This window comes from Protopterus annectens, chromosome 14.part0, assembly GCF_019279795.1.
Source record: "Protopterus annectens isolate FY-2018-M chromosome 14.part0, PAN1.0, whole genome shotgun sequence".
Taxonomy (NCBI): domain Eukaryota; kingdom Metazoa; phylum Chordata; order Ceratodontiformes; family Protopteridae; genus Protopterus; species Protopterus annectens.
In genome coordinates, this window is record NC_056748.1 from 907,961,617 (window position 1) to 907,988,103 (window position 26,487).

The following is a 26,487-nucleotide window of genomic DNA, read 5'->3' on the forward strand; positions in this document are numbered from 1 at the left end:
TTACTTAGAAAAGACTTGTTTATAGCTTAAGCCAAGGGCACTAATCTAGACATTCACCCTTTTAAAAACAAGGGAAATTATTGTCTTAATTCTACATCAGATATAATCAGTACACTTTCACACCCCATCCCACAAACCAGCAGCCCAAGATCACATTATTACATCAACTTAAATTTGCTTCTGTCCAGCGTTTCTTTTTTGGTTATACCGTAAAGCTTATATTTTTTATAACTAAGACAAAGTAATTTAATATCCTTAACATACATTAAACCTGGAGTTGAAAGCCTGAAGCACCACACGCACCAACAATAGTACAAAGTCTTTTATCACAAAGGTTTTAACGCTTTCATCTTGGTATATTAAACTTCTTCAGAATAAAGTGCATTCGATAATTACAAATTTAAATACACACTCCTGCAAGTCAATTGGATAGTAAACCAGTGACCAAATTACACTCCTCCATAATAATAATTACATACATTTAAAACTAACCATTGCATGTACCTAACTAAAACACAGATGTTAATACAAAAAATAGAAGTAATGTTAAAAAATAAGACTTGACATTTTACATACAATAGGCAGATCTAAGCTTCAACATGGCATTTAAGGAAATCTGTTCATTCAAGCCAGGAAATTCCTGGCATTAGTTCTAATTTGCCATTTAAGTTCTTTGAACTCCAAAAAATCATTAAAGGGACTCCCCCGTTGACCCAAGTCCACATGATCTATAACACAAAACTTAAAACAATGTGAAGAGTGGGTACTTATATGCTTGTACAGCATACCCCTATGCACCTCATGGTTCACATTTTTGAAAAACTGTGTGAAATGGACATTAGGAGACTAAATAAGGGGTGAAGTAGACTTAATATCACAAATTTGACATCAGAAGAAACTGAATTACTACAGCAGATTATAGCTAATAAAAGTATTAGGGTCATGAAGCTGGACAAGGGTGGGGGGCTTGTTATCATGGACTACATTAGCAGGATGTTTTCTATTTTATACAGTGACACCTATGCTGAGGTTTCTAGAAATGAGTTGAATATTGCCTGTAGAAACATTGACCATGTTCTGGATGAATTGTTACTGAATGGTCAGATTTCATTAGAGGAACACCAATTTTTAGAGGTACCACATCCATGGATTCCTACTATCTTTGGAATCCCAAAGATCCATAAAAGTACCTCAATCCCCCCTTCATCCAATAGTGGATGCAAAGCCTTCCAAGACATTTTGTATAGTGAAATTTATTGACCATAAAATTAAGCACTTACTTGACCATCTCCCCTATCTTTTTAGGGATTCCTGGGATTTTTTTATCTAAAATACCCTAGGAACTTTATGATGACAATTTATTGATGGTAACTATTGATATATGTGATCTCTTTTCTGTCAACCCACATGAACAGGGCCTAGAATGGTTTTATGATTACCTCTGTAAAAACACTGACCTAAAGCACAACACTATACTTACTATTACAAAACGCATGGAATTAGTGTTGAAAAACAACTTCCTGAGTTTTGAAGGACAACTATTTAGACAAATACAAGGAGTTGCCATGGGGATGTGTTGTGCCCCAATATTTGCCAATATAGTACTGGCTCATTGGGAAGATTTGTTTATTTTAGAATCATCATTTAAGAATTCTTGGGCCCTCTATGGGAGTTATTTGGATGACATTGTTTTGGAAGGAAGGTGAAGAAAAATTAAACTTGTTCTTTGATTATTTGAATAAGACTACCCCTTTCTTGAGATTCACTATGACTGTAGACCATGATAAAGGCAACTATCTTTATGTCACAATAAAGAAAGATTATGTTAGGAAAATCTTTTCTTCATTTTTGTACAGTAAACATACATATTCAAATGCATTGCTACACTTCAGTATCCGGCACCCTATTCACCAGAAAAAAGCACTAGTGAAGGGTCAATATGTGAGACTTGCCAAGATGATTTCAGAGTCCAATGAATTTGTTAACAAATGTTCAATACTTTTTAGACGGTTGACAAAAAGAGGGTTCCCAGAAATTTTTGTTAATAACATTATGGATGAAGTGATAAGGAAAAGGTTCTTGGGTATACTTGACGCCCTTTTATGTAGCAGTAATGACGTCCTACCTAACCATCCTGTAAGGCAAGAGAGTGGGTTTCAAAGAGCACTGATTTAACCTTTTAGTCTACAATTTTATGATGTCAGAGATATTGTAGTTAAACACTGGAATTTATTTAGTCTAGACCCTGAGTTTTTTTCTTTAGTTGTAAAGAAACCTACAGTGGTATATAAGAATGAAATTTCTTTTAAAGACATGTTGGAGAAAACTACAAGTAAACCTAGGAAAGGTAGAAGTTTTAAATGTGGTAGATGTTCCCAGTGTAAGTACATGGTAGACCAGGAACAGATAAAAATAAGGAACTTTGGGTTAATTAAACCTACTAGGAAGTATTATTGTTACTTGAAAGGAGTGGTTTATATAGCACTGTGTCAACTATGTGTCGGATTTTATGTGGGAAAAACAAAAAGGGCTATTAAACAAAGAATTTATCAACATGTCTATGACACTGACAATAAAAATGACAAAAATGCCCTGTACGGGCATATAAGTACCCACCATTCACATTGTTTTGTGTTATAGATCATGTGGACTTGGGTCAATGGGTGGTCCCTCTGGTGATTTTTTGGAGTTCAAAGAACTTAAATGGCAAATTAGAACTAATCCCAGTAAATTTCCTGGCTTGAATGAACAGATATCCTTACATGCCATGTTGAAGTTTAGATCTGCCTATTGTATGTAAAATGTCAAGTCTCATTTTTTAACATTACTACTATTTTTTTGTATTAACATCTGTGTTTTAGTTAGTTCATGCAATGGTTAATTTTAAATGTATGTAATTCTAATGGACGAGGAGTGCAATTTGATCACTGATTTACTATCTAATTGACTTGCAGGAGTGTGTATTTAAATTTGTAATTATGTAATGCACTTTATTCTGATGAAGTCTGGTATACCAAGATGAAAGCGCTAAATCCTTTGTAATAAAATATTTTGTACTATTGTTGGTGCTTGTGGTGCTTCAGGCTTTCAACTCCACTTTTATCGTTTTATTAGTTTTCATTTTTTGTGGTATCCTTAACATACATAACAGTTACACGAAAGAATCACCAAATACTTAAAAAAATCAGTGGTCCTACAAATATTGGAAAGCAGTTCACGCAATCCTACCTGGGTTCCTTGCCGCACTACAAACCAACCATAAATAAATTGCGAATAACGAATTGAGTGACATGAAAAAATTTGAACCATGCACAATGTCCTCTACCCTCTCCCAAACAATCAGTAGATTCATTGCATTGTGGACCCCATTGCAATTACTTACTTAATTATAACACCAAGAAAGTAATTTTCCAAAGTAGTTCTTTATTTTTATGAAAACTAAAAAAAGTTATTATGCAATAATTAATTTTAACAATTTAACAACTACATTTAATTTGCATTCAGACATTAATTTCTTACGCACGAGCAATGCTTTCAAACACTGTATTCCTTCTTTACTTGGTGGAGTTTATTTGTCTGAAGAAATCTGTAAACTTTTAATAAAGCTGAAAGTACTTTTGAGTAAACTTGCCTTCCTGTGATATTATTTCATGAAGCCAGCCACATATCTTTACTTTAGTTTTATTTTATATATGTATCTATGAGTCTACTAAAACTACTAACACTAATCTAAATATCAAGATGTTGACATCACTAACGTTGACAAAAAATGGAAGAAAAGTTGACACTGCACTGCACTTATAACTTTGGAGTATGCACCTCCAACCCTCATACTAACTATACTTTCTAACTATAAGATCATACAGTACCAGGGAAATGCAAATTCCTGAACCATAGTAATGCAGCAATCTCACACAGCTATTTTTTAAATAAGAAACATATTTATTAAATTGTCATGTTTGACATAGTGGGGGTGGGGGGCTGACCCTCTAACACCCTCATACTAACTATACTTTCTAACTATAAGATCATACAGTACCAGTGAAATGCAAATTCCTGAACCATAGTAATGCAGCAATCTCACACAGCTGTTTTTTAAATAAGAAACATCTTTATTAAATTGTCATGTTTTACATAGGCAATCATACATTTATATAAATTAAAACAAATTATATTGACATAATTTTAGTTGCAAACATTATACATCACAAACCATGTTGACATAATTGTAGTTGCAAACATTATATATCACTTATAATCTATCCAGTCATTGTCAATCGAACATTACATAGCTCAGTCAAATCATGCCTTCTTTTAAACCTTGTTCCTCCTCTGCATGTATGTTCACACAATTCCCATTTTTCCTATGTAATTTGCTCCTACTCTTTTATAAAGATCCCAATTCCAGTTGTTTTCTCTCTGTTAGTGCATTCACTACTTCTAGTAAAGTTGGTTTAGACTTTGACTACCATTTTCTAGTAATTGCTTTCTGGGAGCCACCATAATTATACTCAGCAATGCCTTACCATGTCTAGGCAATTCCAATTCTGTATCATAGCTCAAAAAATCATTTCCTGTGTTACACCAATTTGATCACCCAATATATCTGACTGAGCAGTCTGCAGGGACTCTTTAAAGTCTGTCAACTCAATACACTCCCAGAAAATATGTTCCCATTTACCTCTTTCTTCCCCATCATACCTCCAACATTTGCTATCTACCTGAGGAAATATTCTTTGGAGTCTACTTAGGGTATAAAAATGCCAGTGTAAACAATTCAAAGCAAATTTTCTAGACTTTGTTGCATATTTGGAAGACATACATATATCCTCCCATTGTTTCCTTGCAAATTGCTTATCCAGTCTCTCTTCCCAATCCTTTATAACCTCCTCTGATTGATTCTTATAGTTATCATGCAGCATTTTGTATGGTGTACTAATTATTCCTTTTTTAACACCAACTTCTGTTCTAGAGTCTACTAAAAACTCTGCCATTGCTTGGTCTTTTACTTAGGATCCCTGTATTTCTTTCTCTTTGCTTATATTCTGATATCAGTCCTTGATAGTGATGGCAATCTCTATCATGCACTACAAATATATTTTTGGCCTCTTCCCATTCTATTACATTTCCCTCTTTAATTATTTACCCCCAATACTTTGGTTCTTTTACCATTTTTCTCCAATAATTTCCAGCTCCGTCTTTCCTATTGTCTGTATCCCTAATTGCAGTCATCCCTATTAGCAGAATCTCTTTTCTCCATTCACGTGTTGGCTTAGTTCTTAAAATACTTTCTTCTACTTTATGTATATAATATCCTGCATGGCTATTGTTTTTCTACTTAAGGATCTGCATCCAAAATTCAAGTCTTTCCTTGTTCATCGAACTTACCCCCATTTCATCATCATCATCATCCCTTTCCACTTTCAATTATAGGTTTTCTGCTTGTGCTATGTATAGGAGCCTTAACTGTGTAGTTCTGAAGTACCCTTTCAAATCGGGCAATGCCAAACTGCCTTGTTCAATTGGAAGAATCAGCTTATCCCACTTGAATCTTGCCATCTTCCCCTCCCAGATAAAATCCTTCATCTCTTTATTAATCTATATCCACAACTTCTCCTCTGGTTGATAAAGATATGCCCAATCCAAGGGACTAAAAAGATTTTAACTGCTTGTATCTTGCTATCCATATTCATATAACAGACCTTCCAGTTTCTCAGTTTTTGTATTATATTTTGTTTAATCTCTTCTCACATATCCTTAGCTGCCACACCAAAATCTTTTATAATCCATACTCCTCAGTACTTCATTTTTTATGTCCTCATAAATATAGATATATCTGAACAATTTGTTTGTGTGAGGGTACACAATTTACAGCTATTGCCTTTGTTTTAGCTTCATTAGTTTTGTATCCTGAAAAGATCTGAAACTGTCTCAAAACGTTCCACAACACTGAAATGTCCTTTTCTGGTTTTATCAGACATAAAATAATATCATCTCCAAATACATCCAGCTTTTCATGACGGCCATACCAATTATATCTTGTTAATGTTGTATTAATGTTGCTAAATGTCTGCCTCCCCTCCACAAAATCAAATTGATCCATATTTATCAATTTTGGTATTACATTTGCAATTTTTTTAGCCATTATAGACATAAATGCTTTATAGTCATGATTTAGGGTTGAAATGGGCTTGTATGAAGCTGGATCTGATAGGTCTTTATCCTTTTTAGTATTACAGCCACCACAGATTTTTAAATTTCCCAGGAACTTGGTGCTTCTCCTCCTCTTAAAATACAGTTAAACAAAACCTTCCAGATCTTTATCAGTTTTTTTGTCTTAATTGCCAAAATTCCACAGGAATGCCATCTATTCATGGGGACTTTCCTGTTGGTTGGTTATACACCACCATTTTTACCTCATCTTCTCCCATCTTAACTATTAGTAATTGAGCCTAATCTGTCTCTAACATTGGCATATGTAATTCTTCTATAAAAATTTCTATTTGTGCCTTTTCTTGATATCCATATTTCTTTGATTTATAAAGGCTTTCATAAAATTCCGGAAATAGTTCTAGTACCTCTACAGGATCTCTTGTTATTTTCCTTGTTAGAGGTTCCCTAAGCTTGGCAACAACCCTTTCTACATTCTGTTGCCTGAGTCATTGCACTAAAAGTTTTTGTGCTCTGGTGTTATCAAAAAACAGTTGCTTAAGAGCAATCTTTCTAAAGGCATGCATATTATTGAGGTAATCATTTATGTTTTGCTTATCACTCTGCAATCGCTCCTCTTCTTGTTGTGTGAGATTCCTCCTATTCTGCAATACTTTAACATTTATCAGTCCTTCTAAATAATTCCTGTTGCTTCTTGACCATATCTTTCTTTCTTTTATTTCCACCCAATTTTTAAACTCCACTTCAGTTTTATCCCACTCCCTAGCTATATTTTCGGAAGAAATTTCTGTCTTCTCTAATAGCTCCTGAATAATTTCCACTATTCATTCCTCAAATTCCTCTGTTTTCAACAGATAGGTGGGAAAGTGCCAGTGTCTCATTTTTATTTCATTACCCTGCATTTTTATTTTAATTATTAATGGCGCGTGATCTGAAATAGCTATTGGATGCATATCAAAACTTTCAATTAAATGCACATGCTCCTGTGAAATATAAGTACTGTCTAGCCTAGCCCATTTTTTTGTATCTTGTGGAATAATATGTAAATTCACTCCGAACTCCTACTACTGAATTCACATCTTCTATGCCAAATATTTTCATAAATTTCTTCAAAAATCTACCATTCTTTATTAAATTCCCCCTTTGTTTCCCCCAGACACATCTTCCCAGCTGCAAATCAAATTCAAGTCCCCACCTATAAGTAATATTCCCTATTGAAAACTGATTATTTCTCCCAGAATTTTCTTAAGCTGCATTGCAGTAGTTTTAGGTGAAATATAAATACATGATAGTGTAATCCTCCTCCCCTGTCAGTAGCTCCTTAGTACTACATACCTACCATTATTATCTTTTTTATCCTCTTATATTACTATTGGAGCTCCTCTTGCAATTAATGTAAGTACACCTCTTTTCCTTTGTCCCAGGTATTCTGCTGAATAACTGTCCTTTCTTTATCAAATTTGGATGTTCAGTTCTTTCCAAATGTGTCTCTTGTAGCATAGCTATTAGCTCTCTACATTTTTAGTATAGTTTACTACTCTTTCTCTTTTGCATATACCTGTGAGACCATTAACATTTAAGGATACTATTGATAGGGTCATTATGTTAAAAAGTTATTATTCCAACCTTTTACTTGTAACAGCTTTCTTGCTTGTACTGCTCAACATGTTTTCATGCACCCCCACACTGTTGCTGGCCATGGAAATGTGCTTGTACTCAAGTAAGCATGACGAGCAGCTGGCATATGCAATTAGCGCTGATACTCTTCACACTAACATGTAAACATTGTGTAGGCTTTGTATGAAACCTACACAATTGTTCATGAATCCTGGGGACTGATTTTAAGCTGCCAGTATATCATTTACTGTAATGTACAAAGTGTGCTGCATTTCTACCTTTATTGGTTTATTTCCTTCATGTTTAGGGTCTTTAGCATGTCAGTACAATTTAACTGGCTAATTAATTTCTAACAAGAAGATTGCCTGTTTAATTCCATTTTGTAATAGGAACACCTGTTTTGTACAGATGAGTACAAGAGTACATCTTTATTAAATCATCCCTGTAGACTTAAAATACCAGCAATATTAAGATGGTGAATAATTCAAAGTGACTAATTCAGTATCTAGTTCTAGCTTTTCTGTTATATGCACACACTAATGTTTTCCAGGTTGACCTTTTATATAGTTGTTTCTTGTAATATCTGTTTGAGCCTATGCCATGTCTTACAAAAGTTTTTTGTTTTATTGAAAGTCCTCAGAAAATACATCTGAAAAACCTATTAACTTAATATTAACACAAAACTATGTACATCTTCAGATATTAAAGTTTTACCTTCCTAATAGGAATAATTGTCCCAAACTAACAGCCAGACTCACAAACTTGGGTTAACATAAATGAAAGGTTATCCATTCTAAGGTGCATGGTACAGTCTGTACTTCTACTAAGTGTGGTCTGGTTTTGTCTTATCTTTATTGCTCTCCCAGAATGATACAACACTTGAGTGCTTTCAGAAAACTTTATCTCCTAGCCATTGAAAGAAAGCCATTAAAAGAAAGAAGTATTCTGTTTTTATTGTTCTTTATCAAACTGTTTCCATAGGGACATGAGAACCAGATACAGAGTTGCTTCTACAAGTATTTATTTATTTATTTGCTAGAGGAGAGCTTTATTATATCAAGTGTTCTTTTTTATTTATTTGCTTTCTCTTAAAATGTTTTACTAGATAAAGCCAAGAGACTTAATCCAGTCATTCCCATATGCAAGAATGAGAAAAAGCACATAATCTTTTCTTGTATCATACTCTTTTGAATAGATATGTCTTCTTTTTTTCATTTTGTAGTGCCTACATCTCTTAAAACTGAACAAGGAGAAAGAGAAAAGAAGGAAAAACAGGGACACCTGTTTATTTTAGTATCACAATTAGACTTGAAAATAACTGAGAAAGCTTTACTTTATAGCATGTAGATATCATGCACTATACAAATATTACTCTTCAATAGCAAAAGTTTGTTTTACTTGCAGTTAACTCTTTCCTTCATCTCCCCTTTTCCTAAGTATTACTCCAAATATTAGTGAAATGAAACTGGGCATATGCTTTAGAGTCCCCTACAAGTTTAACCAAGCCAAAAAAAGTCCAATATTTCCATTTCTTGTTCTGTCATGTTTCACAAATATAATTAATGCTTTATAAACCCACATTTATTTGTCAGTTTCTGAGTTGCTGATTTTATTCCTGTTTATCACCATCCCCCAAATTCAGTCTCTGCTTCCTTTCTAAAGTACTGTAAGTTCTTCCAGTCAACTCTTGTGCTTTCTTCTGTCTTGAAAGCATTTTCCATTGAAACACTGGAAAATGTTTCACTTGCATAGTCTGTCTGTGGTCTTTATTACCAGAAGAACAAGAAGAAGAATCTCCTGTTTCACTGCTCACTTTTTGTTGGACAAACCTTTGTATTTCCTCCTTAGCATGTTCTGCATTTTGTCCCTCCAGGAAGGAATATTCTGAAGACAGCTGGATACAGTGGTTTGAATTTCATGCCTGCTTCTCAACATTCCCTGATTAATGGCATAAGTTTACTCCTCTTTTGCCTGGTGTAGAGTGAGTAATCATTTTCCACAACCACTCTGCTGTCTCACACTTTTAGCACTTTGTCCTTCTGCTATAGTTTTGTCAGAATCAACTCCTTTCTGCTGGTAGATTTGCATCTTTACTATTAAAGGTATAGGTTGTTTTTTCATGGCCAGGTGTGGAAAATACACACAATGTGCCTCTTCAATTAACAACTCCTGCTGTGGAATACTAGTCCAGTTGCTTATTTGTGCTTTCATAAAATTAATACAGTCTGTTCCTTCCAGCTTCTCTGGTACAGCAAAAAATTTCAGGTTTTACCTGCATGCTCTTTCCTCTAATTCTGTTATTTTTTAAACATCTCTTCATGCGTAGTCACATATTCAGTCAGCCTTTTCTTCATTTTGGCCTCTGAGTTTTGCAGTTTTATCACCTCATCTGAATATTTGTTTAAAGCTTCTTCCATTTTAAACAGCCTTTTGTTATTTGAATTGATATACTCCATCAGTGTTTCATTTATTTTAATCAGCTCTGAGTATATTTGAATTATTTTTCCTCTAAGTTACTGGAAGTCATGTCTTGCACCAAAGATGCATCTTGCAGTTCTTTTTGTTGAACAGCTGCATAACTGTTCCCAGTTAGTGGTTTTTCCTCACTTTTTTGTGGTTGATTTTCTTTCAGATTCTCTGAATTTCTTTTTTGCTGGCATCCAGGCAGTGCACTTACTAGCCAGTTACTGAAATTTGCCAAAAAAAGAAAAAGAGTTCACTGGCTCTCTTTTGAGTTTCTGTGTTCACACTGAGAGAGGTGAAATTAAGCTGTTACTCAATGTACAACCATCTTGGAAGTCTTCAATCCCACACCATTGTTGACAATTTCTTTTGGTGACCAAACTGCATATATAAAAATGTCAACTTTAAACAAATTTGACAAAATGTATGGATCTCATATACATGTATATATGTGTATGTGTGGGTGTGTCTGTATGTGTGTGTGTGTGTGTGTGTGTGTGTGTGTGTGTGTGTGTGTGTGTGTATATATATATCTATATATATCTATATATATATATATATATATATATATATATATATATATACACACACATACACACACACACACACATATATATATCTATATATATATATATATATATATATATATATATATATATATATATATATATATATATATATATATATATATATATATATATATATATATATGTATACATATATATACATATACATATATAAGTATATATATATATATATATATATACATACATATATACGTATATATATATATATATATATATATATATATATATATATATATATATATATGTATATATATACACATACATGTACACATACTCATAACCATTTGAAATATTGGGACTTTCTATACCGAGTCCTGAAATGTGGAAACTTAATAACAAAAGATCCAGACTTAGATATGCTAAATCTGAGATTGCCATTTCTCAACATATTGCAGTTTCTCAGCAGGTTTTGCAATCTTGGAGTTGGAATACATAAGCTTGAGGGGTGTAAACAAAAGAAAAATTCAGTCCAAATACTTAAATTTGAGTGATAAGCTTATAAAGTAAAATGGGTCTATATCACTTTAGTGAAGTGACACTTCAAGAAACAGCATTTTATCAGAAGTGCCGTTCATCAGATTCCTCTCATGTGGGAGGCTGCACCCCCCACTAATTATATATAACAAATCTGAGATTGCACTGCAGAAGGGAAAGGACAAATTTCCCAATCCTCACTAAACCGCAATCTCAGTAGGAACAGTTGGATGAATGGCATGTTTGATGTAAGTGCACTGAAAATGCAGTTCACTGAACTGATTTTTTGCTGAATTGATAGGGATCTAAGTAAAACAGAAGTCCAATAAATAATTAGCCATTGGGGTTCAAATCAGGTTCCAGTTATCCCCCACATGAACATTAAAGTCTCCAAGTAGAACTACAGAGTCATTAGGTCATACTTTGTTTTACACCATAGCAATAGTCTTTAAGAAGGCCCCTTGGCTACAACATATTAAGAGTAGATAGACCACAAAGAAGAGGAGTAGTCATCACCCTTCTTTTTAAACCCAATCTAAAAGTCCAGCTCCTTCATAAAGAAACCCCAAACTTCAACAATGCTGAGACCCTCTTCACTAAACTTATACTAAACCAGCACAAACAACTAAACTTACTCAGTATCTATATTCCACCAGGAAATAACCTTAATACCCTAGAATCCATACTTCACTAGGCATCCCACTCCCTCTCCCAGGAAACTATAGTCCTAGGTGACACCAACATCAACTGGAACACCTTAAACTCTCCAACAGCTACCAACCACATAAACCTGTACAACTTCACTCAACTCTTACACTCACCCACAAGAACTGACAAGACATCCAAAAGAGAATCCATCTTGGATTGGATCCTCACTAACGAGCCCAACACTGCCCACCAATGTGAAACACACCTCAGTGGCCACATTCCAACCTTTCTCCTTTGGTACAAACTACAAAGCAGCTCCCAGAAAAACTTCCCCTCAGAGCAATTCTTAGAAACCCTAAAATACTGCAACTGGGCCCCCCTAAACCCCCCTGGATAGTGCAGTAGAATACTTTAATTCCCCATTTCTAAAGGTTCTAAACCAAATAGCTCCACTCAAAACAGTTAGGGTACGCAGTAGCCCTGCCCCTTGGTTAGAAAAATTTACAAAGAGCCTACTCAAGGATAGGGACAAAGCCCGGAAAATCTGGCGACAGCACAAAACACCTGAAACTAGGCAAACCTTTTTTGAACTTAGGAATAAGGCAAAAAAAACAGGTCAAATCAGACAAACAAAAACACTATATTTCCTTACAGAGGAACTACAGCAACAACTCACAAAAATTCTGGGTTGCAGTGAACAACATCCTCCAGCCTGGAAAAGCCACTACTCCGCCACCAAACATCGAAGGCCCTGACCAAAACATAGCTTCAAACTTCAATAAGTATTTTACCTCCTAAATACTGAAACTAGTGAATAACATGTCACCCACTACCCAACCACTACCCCCCAAAAAAACAAACTAACTCTCCCCCCATCTTACTCAAACCAGTACCAACATCAACCATTCAAAAACTCTTAGCTAAATTTAAACCAACTACCCTTGCCACTGACAATCTACCAGCCAAATATTTCCAAATTGCATCAAAAGCCATTGACTACCCCATCTCCCTACTTATAAATAGGTCCATTTCAATGTGCACCATTCCAGCCTTGTGGAAAATCTCCTACATCATCCCCTCCACAAGGGCGGCCCATCTACTGACCTCTCCAACTACCACCCCATCACAATCCTATCCCCCATATCTAAAATCTTGGAAAAATGTATCCACCTCCAACTCACCTACCTACTACCCAACAACCTACTATCTAAAACCCAGCATGGATTCAGACCATCCCATAGCACTAACACTGCCCTAATTAACTTCACCAATATTATAAACTCGCACAGGAATCAAGGTAAACTGGTTTCCGCCAACTTTCTAGATCTATCCAAGGCATTCAACACAGTTTCCCATAACAAACTCCTTACATGCCTCTCTGAGCTCAACCTTGATAACCCCTCCCTGGAATGATTTAACAATTACCTAAGAAACCATTCACAATCTGTCAAATGGGCAAACTCCCTATCCCCCCACTCCCTATCACATGTGGTGCCCCCCAAGGATCCATCCTAGGCCCCCTTCTCTTTAATATATTTACAAACAACCTCCATCTAGCAACCACCAAAGCTGATATTGTTCAGTATGCAGATGATATAAACCTAATCTTCTCAGCACCCAACATCAATCTACTACTAAGTAAAGCCCCAGAATCCTTCACTGAGATAGAGAACTGGCTAAACAACCATCAACTTATACTAAACCCAAAAAAGACACAACTAATGCTATTCTACCCAACTAAACACTTCAACCCCATGTTCACCATCCTTTCAGCTAATAACACCCTCATCACCCCAGTAACCGAGGCCAGATTACTAGGTGTCACTATCGACCAACAACTTAAATTCAATAAACACATATCCCAAACCATCTCTAAAGTTCATAAAAAGCTAGGATGCCTGTAGCCTAGCAAGCAGTACCTCACCCCCAAGTCCAGGACTACCATTGCCAGAAGTCATCTCTTAGCAACATTGCTGTGTGCCTGCCCAGTTCTAACCAAAATCAATAAATCCGACCTGAACAAACTCTCCACTTGCTACAATAAAGTAGCCAGGTTCACTGCCAGTACTAAATCACGCTCCCGCCACTGTCAATCCCTACTCAAGCTGCACTGGCTACAATTCCCAAACCTACTGCACTACCACTAACTCATCATCACTCATCAAATTCTATATCAACCAGAGAGAGCCTCTGCCCTAGCTGGCATAGTAAACTTTCACAACTCCAGCAGGGAACTACGGTCAAGCAACAAATCCTTGATCGTGGTAAATCCATGCAAGAACAGCTCTGGGGAAGCCCTATTCTCCTATGAGGTGGCTAAACCATGGAACACTCTCCTACCTGACCTCCAGATACAGACTTGTGCAGTCATATTTAAGGACCTCCTAAAAAAACTCACCTCTATGCTAACCCTCTTTGCTATTGCAAAGAGACCACCTTACACCCTTCCAAGCCACAGGGAGAACAATTTCGTAAGCCCCAATGCCTGCACAATACTCCCACCTAGATGCTCTGTACATTTTTTTGCACATTTAGTAGCATTTACCTACTTCTGGGTATCTCATGTTCATATATCGTACTTCTATTATTAGACTCAGGGGATCTCCTGACCAAATCAAGAATTACACTCGTGCTTTCTAACTGTAAATATTTGTAAATATGGACCTACTTCCTGGCACCTTATGTGTCTATCATGCTACTATCACTGCAAATTCACTGATCCTTTGACTGTATTATGCTGCTCACAGGAATTTTTCCTGTCTTTCTTTTGCTCACATGTCAACATACTTACCACTTGGATTAACCTATTTTTATTCACGTATGTGATGTGTGATGTGTATTATGCTGTTCATTTGATATGTGATAAGTGATGTGTAGTATGTTGCTTGTGTGATATTTACTGTATTTTTATTCACACGTTAGTATAGCTACCACATGTATTAACCTATGTATTTTCCACCATATTAACCTATGTATTGTTCACCATATTATTTCTTGGAGATTTTCTCTCCTGGACTCTGCTGAAAAAGGACACGTGTTGTCCAGTTGAATTTAATCTTGGTAAAACAAATGTTAAATAAATAAAAAATAAAATAAGGCTGAATACTCTGAAGAGGTATTGGGTGTATAAGCACAGATATCAATATTCACCTTTTGCATGCAGCTTGCTCTCACACTAATGTAACCTTCTCATTTAGTGGTGCACAAGCTCCAGCTGTAAAGTACCCAGTTCTGACTATCTGCAAATCCAGTTGGAGTTTCTCCACTGGAGCAATACCAGCCACAGCTGAGAAGCTGGTTCCAAAACAAGGCTGTGTGCACAGTCAAGACAAAGTACATCTGGCTGGACATTTCAACCTGTACCATAGCTTTTGGTTATTGTCCCTCCAGTGAGATGATGTTTAATTTAAATTATTAATTTGTTAACCAGATACATGAATTGGTCATCATATTAATGAGATTTGGAAAGAGCCCAGAATATCCAGAGAAAACCCACACAGACACTAGAAAAAATGCCAACATCACACAGACAGCAATCAAAAATCAAGGTTGAACTCCAAACCATGGAGTTGTAAGACTCCGATCTTAACCACTGAGACATTATGCTCCTCAATATATCATATATTCAGAGATGATTTCCAATGCTAGACTTTAGTCCACCCCACTCTTGCCCACTGATGGACTGATGTCATACCTATCCACCAGTCTTCACTGTATGGGTACTTAACCTACATGGAGGCTTTGTGCAGCTCTTTTGGGCTGAGACTGACCATAATACATGGGATACCCATCTAGCCACTGGCAAACATCATCCCCGGTTCTGGCTGTCAGAGGGAGTTCCAGCATTCCTATTCTAGCTGAGGATCTATTAGACAAAGTGTTCGTAGGCAGGTTCATTGGTAAATATTAGGCCAGAATTCTGCAGACTATTTTAAACCTAGCCATAAACAGAGGTTAGAATCAAACCTTCTACTTTGCATATGTGAAGTAAAGACCTTAACCGTTATGCCAACCCCTTCCCCCTTCTGTATCAGAATTAGTCCAACTTATCATGTCGGATTTAAATATTACACTGGGAATAGTGGATAAGGTCAGTTTGTCTTCAATAAACACACAACATTCAAGGCTGGCAGACAGATTCATTTTAAAATCTACAAGGTTTTGCACTGTGGTAGAGAAAGACAGAAGTAAATCAAATGGTTATAATCAGTCTTAGGCTGGTTCATACAAATCAATGCGCAAAGTGTGACAAAAGTTAGGATGTTGGTTATGCAGCTAGGGGACTGGACCTTCAGAGTTGCTGAAGTCACTCACCAAAAGACAGAACAGTGTCTGTTAAGCTGACAGAAAGTGTGCAATGAGAAGTTATCTAATTAGTGAGGGGGATAGAGGGGTTAGGTATAAGAAAAGACTCCGACAGACTGACACATGTGCACATGGGTAAAGAAGAGAGGAGAGATGTAAAATACTTGGGACAAGTGAGAGGGATGCACTAGAAGAGGAAGAGCTTGGGAATGAGCAAAGACAAGGGAATGCAGCTGGAAGTGAAACAATGTAAGGCTGAACGAGGAAATAGTGTTTCACAGAGAAGGTAGTAGAGCTCTAGAAAATATTGTTATAGGCATTACTAGAGTGTAGGACATTGAAAGGGATGCAACTATATCAGGAAGAGACAGAAAAAGGGATAGAGTGGAATACAGATTGAAACTATATGTAAATTACTACAGATAGTTTTAGAGAATAATATTTTTTATTTGACGATAAATACTATCGCCAATTGACTAGCGTTGCTATGGATATCCCTATTGGGAATACATATGTGAACTTAGCCTTGAAAAAATGGGAAGATGCAAATATATTTAATAATTCAATATATACATCTAAGATACTGTTTTTTCGTAGATTTGTGGATGACATTTTCTTTATATGGAATGGGAATGAGCTTGAATTATTGCAGTTTGTTCAATTTTTAAACTCTACTACAGATTTTTTGAAATTTAAATCAACTTATTCAAAGCAGAGAATTAATTTTTTCGATGTCGAGCTGTTTATTAATGATGAACAGTTAAATACATCCATATATAGAAAACCATTTCACAAGAATAAGTATTTGAACAGGGCTATTATGCATGCCCATTTTGTTTTTAAAAGTATTGTGAAAGCACAGTTCATAGGTTCATAAGTTCATAGGTGTGTACTAGGCTAATGGCCCTGAGGCCTTTACAAGCCTAGCCATAGGATTACCCTGGCATAGTGCCACCCAACCTTAGTTCCCAGTGCCTCTGTTGAGTAGAGCCACTGGTGTTATCCCCGGGGTGAATTTTCTGTTTCCCATCCACTCATCAAGATTTCTCTTGAAGAGGGTGAGCGAGATGCTCTGCTTGACATGTATGGGAAGTCTGTTCCATAGCATGGGCAGTCTCTGGGTTATGAACCTGCCCCTCCAGCATGTTCTGTTAATTGTGGTAATGAGGTTGAGGTCTCTGTAGTGTGTGGTGCAGATGGACTGGGATTTCTTTAGATGTAGCATTTCTAACAGAGCTGGGTCAGACATGGCTTTGTAAGTCAAGCAGAGATCACCTCTAAGTAGGTGATATGAGACAGAGAATAGTTGGAGTTTTTTGAGTCTGTCCATATAGGACAGGTGTTTAAGGCCTAGGATCCCCTTTGTGAGGTACTTTTGCAGCTTCTCCAGTTGCAGGTGTCTAGTGAGGTACATTCAAAATGGGGCATTGTACTCAATGATTGGCCAAATGAGGGAGACAATGACCTCTTTCTTTCTGGATGCAAAACCCTTAGTAATGAGATGTGCCACATAGAAAGACTTTCTGACCACAGTGACAATGTGGTGATCAAAAGAGAGGTTGCTGTCAACCTGTGTTCCCAGATCTCTTATAATATCTTCTGTGTTCAATGGACTACCATCAATGTGGTAATTCATGGGAACCGGGTTTTTCCCAAAGGGGATGACGACACATTGTTTGGCACTGAGCTTAAGGTCATGGTTCTGACACCAGTCGTTGGTCACAGTGAGGCCATTCTGTAGGATGTCAACATCACTTCAGGAGTTAATAATAGCTTCCAACTTGCAATCATCTGCGAACTTAGTCAGCCAGAGTCCCTTCGTGTTGACCTGGACTTCAGAGAAGTAGATACCAAACAGGCGAGGACCCAGGACTGAACCCTGTGGGACTCCACTCGTGACTAATTAGCAGTCTGACTTAGAGTGTGGGTTCTATCTGTGAACCAGTTTGCAACCCACCTAGTGATATAGGGGTTGATGCTAAACTTAGTGAGTTTTTCTATGATTCCTGAGTGGGGAATGGTATCAAAAGCCTTGGCCAGATTAAGGTAGGCTGTATGAACCACTTTGCCTTCTTCCACAGCTCTGGTAACTGACTCAAAGAAGTCGACCAAGTTGAGCAGGCATGATCTTCCCTTCACAAAACCAAACTGTGTGGGATCCAGAGTTTGGAGATTCCCTATATCCTTGTTTATTAGGTCCATGATGATGCATTCCATAGCTTTGCATATCAGACTCATCAGGCTAATGGATCGATAGTTCCCAGGGTCTGTAGTCGCTCCTCCTTTGTGGAGAGGGATAACTGTAGCAGTGTGCCATTTGGCAGGGACAAAGCCTGCAGTGAGGCTGTGATTGAACAAAGCACACAGGTGAGGTGCCAGTTCACTCTGTAGTTCATATAGAACACAACCAGGGATATTGTCAGGGTATGTCTGTTAAATACAGATGATGATATTTGTTCTACTCAAATGCTAGAAGTAATGAAAGAGTTTATTGATGAGGGTATGAAAAAACTTTTCTAGAGGGAATTTATCAAGATGTTTTAAATGAGACAAGTACTAGTGCAAAACCATATTTTAGTTCTGTGGATTCATATTGTTCCACTTCTAAATATAGGGATGTTAACAAATTATATTATGTTACTACGTTTACTAGATCCAGTAGGGATGTAGAAGCTATTATAAGGAAGAACTGGTGCATTTTACTATCTCTCCCTGAACTTGCTCAACATATTAATAATTTCCCTAGCTTTTCCTACAAGAATTGTTCTAATCTTAATGAACGTCTTTGTTATAAAGACTTTGCTCAACAAGCAAGAATATTGCCATCCAAACAGGGGATTGTACCATGCTATAATTGTAAGAATATAAATAAGGATACAAGTTTTTTTCATCCTGTTATGAATAAGATGTATAAGATTACTTGTTATGCTAATTGCAATATGTGCAATATTATTTATTTGGCTACTTGCAAGGTATGTCCAGCTTTTTATATTGGAAAACCTACTAGAAAATTGAAGGATAGAATGGTTGAACATAAATCGGAGATGCATAGGGGTGTTATGACCAATGCACTAGCCCATCATTTGAAAGAAAATAGTGACAGTCATTATTTTACTTTTAGGGTTTTGGATATAGTTTTGAAATCTGCAAGGGGTGGTGACTTAAACAATAGATTAGAAATGAAGGAGTATGAATGGAAACTACTGCTTAATGCTAATCACCCCCTGGTATTAATAAATTGATTTCAATTAAACCTGTTTTAAAATTTAAGCAAATGTGTTTGAGGTGACATTTTAGAATTGTTTTATATTGTTCTGAAATATTATTGGCTGTGTGATATCATGTGATTATAAATGATTAATATTTAAATGTGTTCTCAATTTTATTTATCTACGTTGTGATTTCACGTTGGTTTGTTTTGTTTCTATCTGCTTCTACGTATCCTCCTTTACTACGTACTACAGCTGTGGTTTTTGATGAAAATTTCACACAGACTACATGCTAACAACCCCATAGCTCTACCTAATCACAAATCTTTGCTACTGCTTATATAGATATGATGAACAACATGAATAAAATAGAATACGCTCTAACTATATAAGTTGTGTTTCTAACAGACATAACAGAGAACTAAACAATTAGCTTAATCTTATAAAATCACATTTGAGATAGGAAGCCACTTTACTTCTAACAGTTTCCTTATTCCTTTGTAAGTGTGTATTACTTACTTACTAATGTGTTATTCACTGCTTTCTTAAAACATGATTCCCCTAATTCTAGGACTTTTAAATATCCTATCTACAAAATAACTAAAAATTCTATACATAGTATACTACATCGACTATTATAATTTATTGCTGAACTGTTATTTAGGGTATGTAGGGTAATATTTTACTTAAGCAATCCTATATATTGTGTATAAAAGCTTGCTGTTCATGTCACTTTATCAAGCATACCAATATAAAGTCTCTGAAATAAGTGTTATCTTTATTACTGACAATGTTAGCTAGGTATACCAGAATTAAACTCTTGATGAGATAAACTTAATTTAATTACCATGCTTACATTTAATCAATTATAGGTAGTCATATCACATATGTATGTGGTCAATAGGTTAAAATGTTATTTATTTTTATGCAAGCTATACTACCAAGGGATTTCGGGTTTAATGTGTGCACCTTCCCTTCAGCTCCACACTGTCATACAGAACTGTACCTTTCTCTCCATAGAGCTATGTGACCACATACATATATGTATCTAAACCTCATCTTTCCCATATAGTTACAATCAGATGTAAGTATGCAAGCATAAACATACACACCCATGTCTAGTAGTCATCATGACATAATACAGGATAGGCTTTTGAGGTGTCTGTGATAAAGCTGGAATGTTGTTTACTTTAAAAACAAACACTATTAAAAGTATGTTATTTCCATTCAAACAATGTGCTAACACTTTATACTTTGTTTAATATTTTATAAAAAAGAAGTCATGGAGCAGTTTATTTTTATAGCTGTTTTAAAACTCATTAAAGCTGCTGTTTAAAATGAAGGTGGGGAAACTCTATATATTTCAAAAATAAATAAAATTTTCTGTGACTTAAAATGTATACCGACCTTATTAATGAAGCTTTCACACAATCCCCTTATAGCAGCATTATATGGTTTATAGAGGTTGCTTTTGAGTAACCCACCTTCAGAGATCTTCTCTCCTGACTATTATGTTTTCCCCCAGTCTTGCAGTTCCTATCACAATTTTCCTTAGAACAGAAGCTTCTTTTGTTTCACTGAAGTAGTACTATTGAGTATAAAATTAAAAAGCATGTTTTTACTTTTACTTACAAAAATAATTTCTAAACTCAATGATTAATGTAAAGAAGTCTTCAAAACCTTCCAATCATGTCGGTTTTAATGTTCCATTCAAAAGTTCCCTTCATTTCCTGTTTCTGAAGGGGTAAGAGGTCATGTATAACTTCCTTTCTCACAAGCTGTTAAAAATAAAACCAGGCTGCTGTGGAAACTCAAATAAGCTCATGCCATTAAGAAAAAAATTTTTGAAACACGTTTAGACTTTCAGGTGGGAAAATGAGGTAAAAGAAAGATGATAAAAGTTAAAAGGGCTCAAATTCATGCTGGGGTCACCATGATCTATGTAAAAAGAGCACTTTAACAGTTTTGGTGAAGAAATAAAGAAAAAAGTTCAAATAAGCCCCATTTAAAGTTAACTTCAGTAAGTACACGCTATTTAAGCTTTTCCCTAACATTTAGCAAGACTGCTGTTGATTATTTAAATGTTTAAATTTAACAGAAAGCCATGACAGAACATAGCTGCACATTTTCTTTCTTTTAGTACATTGTTTTAAATAAAACTTTCACTCAATATCAAACTCAGACTAATTATCATTACTTATATGTCTTCTTATTGACATTTAAGTAAAGTGAACTATAAAACTTTAATCAGTTGTTTGAACTCAGATTATATATTTCAGATTGCTAGCTAATTAATATAGCTATTACTTGTACATTTATCCCATCTAATGGAGAATCAGATGTACTTGAATAAGCGGTAAATTTTTGCTTACTGAAACTGTATTTTAATATGAAAAAAGTGAAAATATGAAAAGGTTTATCTTTTGATGAAATCCATTCAGAAATGCTTCAAAAAACAAGTTATTATAAAACCATGCATTGTACAACAAAATGTAGTATTTTCATTTACCCCTAAGTTTTTTTATTTTTGTCTTTTACTGTCTGATTCATTTCTTGAAGCACGTCTTTTCAGAGATGAGGTCTACTCCATTTATTCAATGTGATTAAGTAAGTTGTTTTTATATACAAAAGAAATAGCATATTCCAGGGTTTCAAATGTTTTTCTTCCATCTGGCAAAAAAATTCTTAATTTTGCTGGGTAAGCTAGATGTTTTTTTTTTTGAGATTTATGTAAACTTTTCAGCAAGGGAATACATGCTTTCCTTTTCAAGACAAGTAACGAAGAAAAGTCATTGTCACATCTGATAAACTTATCACCTATTTTGATGGCTGCTACAGACCAGGCAGTTTTTAGAACTAAGTCTTTGCCATGACTGGAAATGAATTTCACTATTATGGAGCTTGGATTTGAAGTTTTCTTGTCCGAATTTGTTGCTGATAGGGATATGTGTACCCTCTGTATAACATATAATAGGGATTCAGGAAGGTTTAAAGTTTCTGGAATCCAAGTAGTTAAAAAGTTTACCATAGTTTCTCCCTTTTGCTTCTCAAGCACTCCATACATCCTGATATTGTTCCTTTATGCCCTGTCTTCAAGATCATCTGTCTTCTCCAGGAAATTGTTTCTTTTAAAATGAATTCAGTGTTACTTTCTCCTTCAGTCAGTCTACCATCTAAATCAGTGAGTGAGTCTTCCATTGCAGATATCTGAAGTTTTTTCTGTTGAACTACTTCATTTATTAATTCTATCTGCTTTTTATAGTCTTCTTTGATTGTCTCTACCTCAGACTCTAGTTTATCCAATTTTAACAATAAGTCCTGAATATTATTGATAAATTGTAGCTCCTTCTTCACAGTGACATCTTGTGTTGCCTTAGAGTGATTCATTTCCATTTGATATTTTCAAGCTGAAGTTTTGACAGGAAATTTTAAAAAAGATCAGATTTTTTTTCAACAGTAGTCTCAAATAGTTTCCAGTTCTTTATTTCACCTTTTGTAGAAGGTTTTTAGTTAAATTAAAAAGTAAATCCTGTCAAAAATGTATAGGAGAAACAGCAAAATTCTTGTGCCGTTAACTGCTTGCCATCTTGGCCACACACCCCTTGTCTTTCTTGTTTTAACTGTAATGGCTTGATTGTCTACTTTGTCAAAAATGGATTTGTATTTTTCACCATAACTATCTGCTTTGATAATGTTACTTAGCTCATTAAGTTCCTGAATGAGTTGATCCACCAACTTCTGATGGTGTTTAATAATACCCTTATTAGTTCCAAACCCTGTTTATTGAATAGTTCAATAGCATCTTTAAAAAATCTCTGTATAAGTCTGAATATCATTGGGATATTTGTTGTAGAGGAGACCCATTAGCACTCCAGAAACTCAATGTTCAACTGTAAGCCTCTTAATTTCATAAGTTTCTTTTCAAAGTTAAATAAAAGTTCCTTTAGACTGCCAGAAGAAGAAAGATCCATGGGGAATAACACCAAATTAAAGTATTCACAAACCCAGTCTGTAAAACTGATATTATTATAAGAGGGAATCTCTGTAACTGCAGCTCACACAATCCCATGATTAACTGAAGTTAAAGTAGTACCTTTAGGATGTATAACTTGGTCGTCTACCTGAAATCCCTCCTCCACTCATGTAACTTGGGATGAGGGAGTACTTATCCCAGAAGACATACTTTGATGTTGGTCACAAACTATCTTCATGTTAGTTCTATTAGTCGGCAATGTCTCATTACATAAAAGGTTTGGAGACAGAAGTTCAATGAGGCAGGTGAGTTGCCTGAAACATAATTCAAGTCAATATTGAGATTAGGGGAATTAGCCCTTGAATCTACTCCACTGAATAAGGGTGGGCTATGGTTTGTGGTTTCCATCACTGAAGCTATCACCACATCAAAAACCTAAACACCAATCCAAACAGAAAAGTAGCAAATACACTACAGACCACAACCAAACCCAAAAACAATCAGTGCATCAGGAAACACCCAGCTTGGAGTCCCTGAATGAAAACCACCAGTAAAAGGTCAAGGAATCAAGACTGGATAGGTTAAATGATAAGAATAATTTTCAGGAGGCATTCATATTACAGTACAGTGACTGCTCTAAATAAAAAATATTATTAGAAAGTTTTGGCTAATTTTTTGATGTAATGAAGAGTTACATCAAATAGTAGGTAACCATCCTCATTTTATTTTCAAGATACCATTTAATTTGAAAAAACATTTTTGAATGACAGACAAAAAACCTTAAAAGTGAAAACAACAGAGGTACCACTAAATATGGAGTATGTTGTTAATGTGGACATATTGTTAGTGGTACCCACATAATTCTTCAGAATATTTTTAACACCCTAATTAAATTACAAAATGGAAATTATAACACACAGGGGGAGGTTTATATTGCAAAATGTAACCAATGTCCTGCATTTTATATAGGTAAGATGGAAATATCTTTGAAAAAACAGAAGAACCTTCAGGAGGAAGTAGTAGGACAAAAACTTGCATCGTTCTGATATCTTTAAATGTAATTCTAAAAAATGTTCTGCATAGACACTCCCAGGTTTATAAAAATTTTAATAAATTTGAATTTGGAATTTTGGAAAAACTTGAGATTAACCTTAGGGCTGGTACATGGGAATCAACCCTTGTATACAAAGAACTGATATGGCAACTAAAATGTCATGCTATGAATGGGCAGGGTTAAACGACAATGTGAGCATTGCACCAGTACTTAAAATGTGTTCAGCGAATCTTTAAGATGCTCAACAGGATACAATACATGACAAATTATATTCTTTAACATTTTTATTTTTATTAGTTGCTAAAAGATAACATAACAATACATCTATTAATCAATTAAAACATAGATTTCATACATTTTCTATTTATTTGGCTTTGAAAAGTGCTCTGTTGTTGACTGTTTCCAGTGTGCAATTGCAATAGTAACAGATATTGAACTACACATATTTTACCTATTCATTTTGTTTTGCTTAATGCCAGTTTGACCACAGCTGTTTGAAAGCAATTAAATGAATGTGTACATGTTAATTGTAAATTAATGGTCACTGAATTGTTTTAATTAAATTCTTAATACATGTTTTTTTTATATTATTAATGGTCAGACTCATGTAACTGGATATTAGCTATAAAAGCATTGACAAAATAAATTGACTTTTAATGGTTATAAAGAAGTTTGTCATAGAGGCAAAAGCACTCATATTGTCTCTTTTTAAACAATATATGGTGTATTGTCATTAGCAAATATAAGTACTGACGTTGGCGGTCAGGTACCATAAGATGAAACATATCAGATTTATTAATAATACCTTCCTCTAGACCCAATCTAAGTAACTCATCAATTTCCCTTTTAAACCTCAGTGTGGGGTCCAAAGGCATATACATATAGAACCTGCCATCAGACAATTATCTATTCAAAAAAGGCGCTAAACTGCCAAGTCTCTTTTTACATGAAGCAAATTTATTTAAGCGCTTTTCGTCCAACAGTATCGTTGGACTTCCTCAGAATAACGAAAAGCATTTAAAAAAATCCAACTGCATTTAAATAACCGCCACAAGGTCACATGATAGAATAATCAAATTTTAAAGACATAATACCTATAAATGTTTGACTTGTTAAAATCAAATAAATGTATGTTAGAATTATTCATAGTGACATAGTTGCAACAACTTATTAAAGTATCTAAATATTTATGTTTCGCAACCATGTTAGTTGCCGTAAAATTAGATAATAATAATAAAAAAAATAATAAAAAAAGTGAATCATGATAATCAGAACTATACATTACTAATGCAAAACATCTTTACCTTACATCTCTATACACCTAATGTACAACTATATAAGATATACATGAGTGTGTTTACATTCATATTTTATCGTTAACATTTATACATTTGTAAATTAATAAATTAATAAGTTAATAATTTATACATCTTTACCTATCCAAACTTTTACGTTTCAATATACACATAATTGAACATTTTTCATTTAAACCAGGATCCATGTACGCATTCAGCCTAATTTGCCACATTGGTTCCATTTTTTTTTCCAACAATAAGTTAAATGGACCACCCCTCATATTCTGAATGACTTGATCAATTACCTTAAATTTAAACTTATGATCAGGGCGTGCAAGCACATGCCTAACTAGAGCATTTTCCTCTTTATGTTGACTTATGCTCCTAAGATGTTCATACACCCTGTCCCTCAATCTCCGATCTGTCTTGCCAATATAGAAAGGGGGCAGGCCTGACATTTAGCAACATACACTGCTCCTTTTGAGTTACAGTTAAATTTATTCTTACAATTTAATCTAAACCCATTTATATCAGTAGTAATTCCTAGTTCCATCACATAGCAGTATGGACAATTACCACACTGCATCATACCTACATTTTTTATTTTTGGGTTTATTTGTTTTTGTAATAGGTTTTTGAAACTCAATCCCTTTCTCCAGACTATTTTTGGCAATTCTCCTATTTTTGAAAC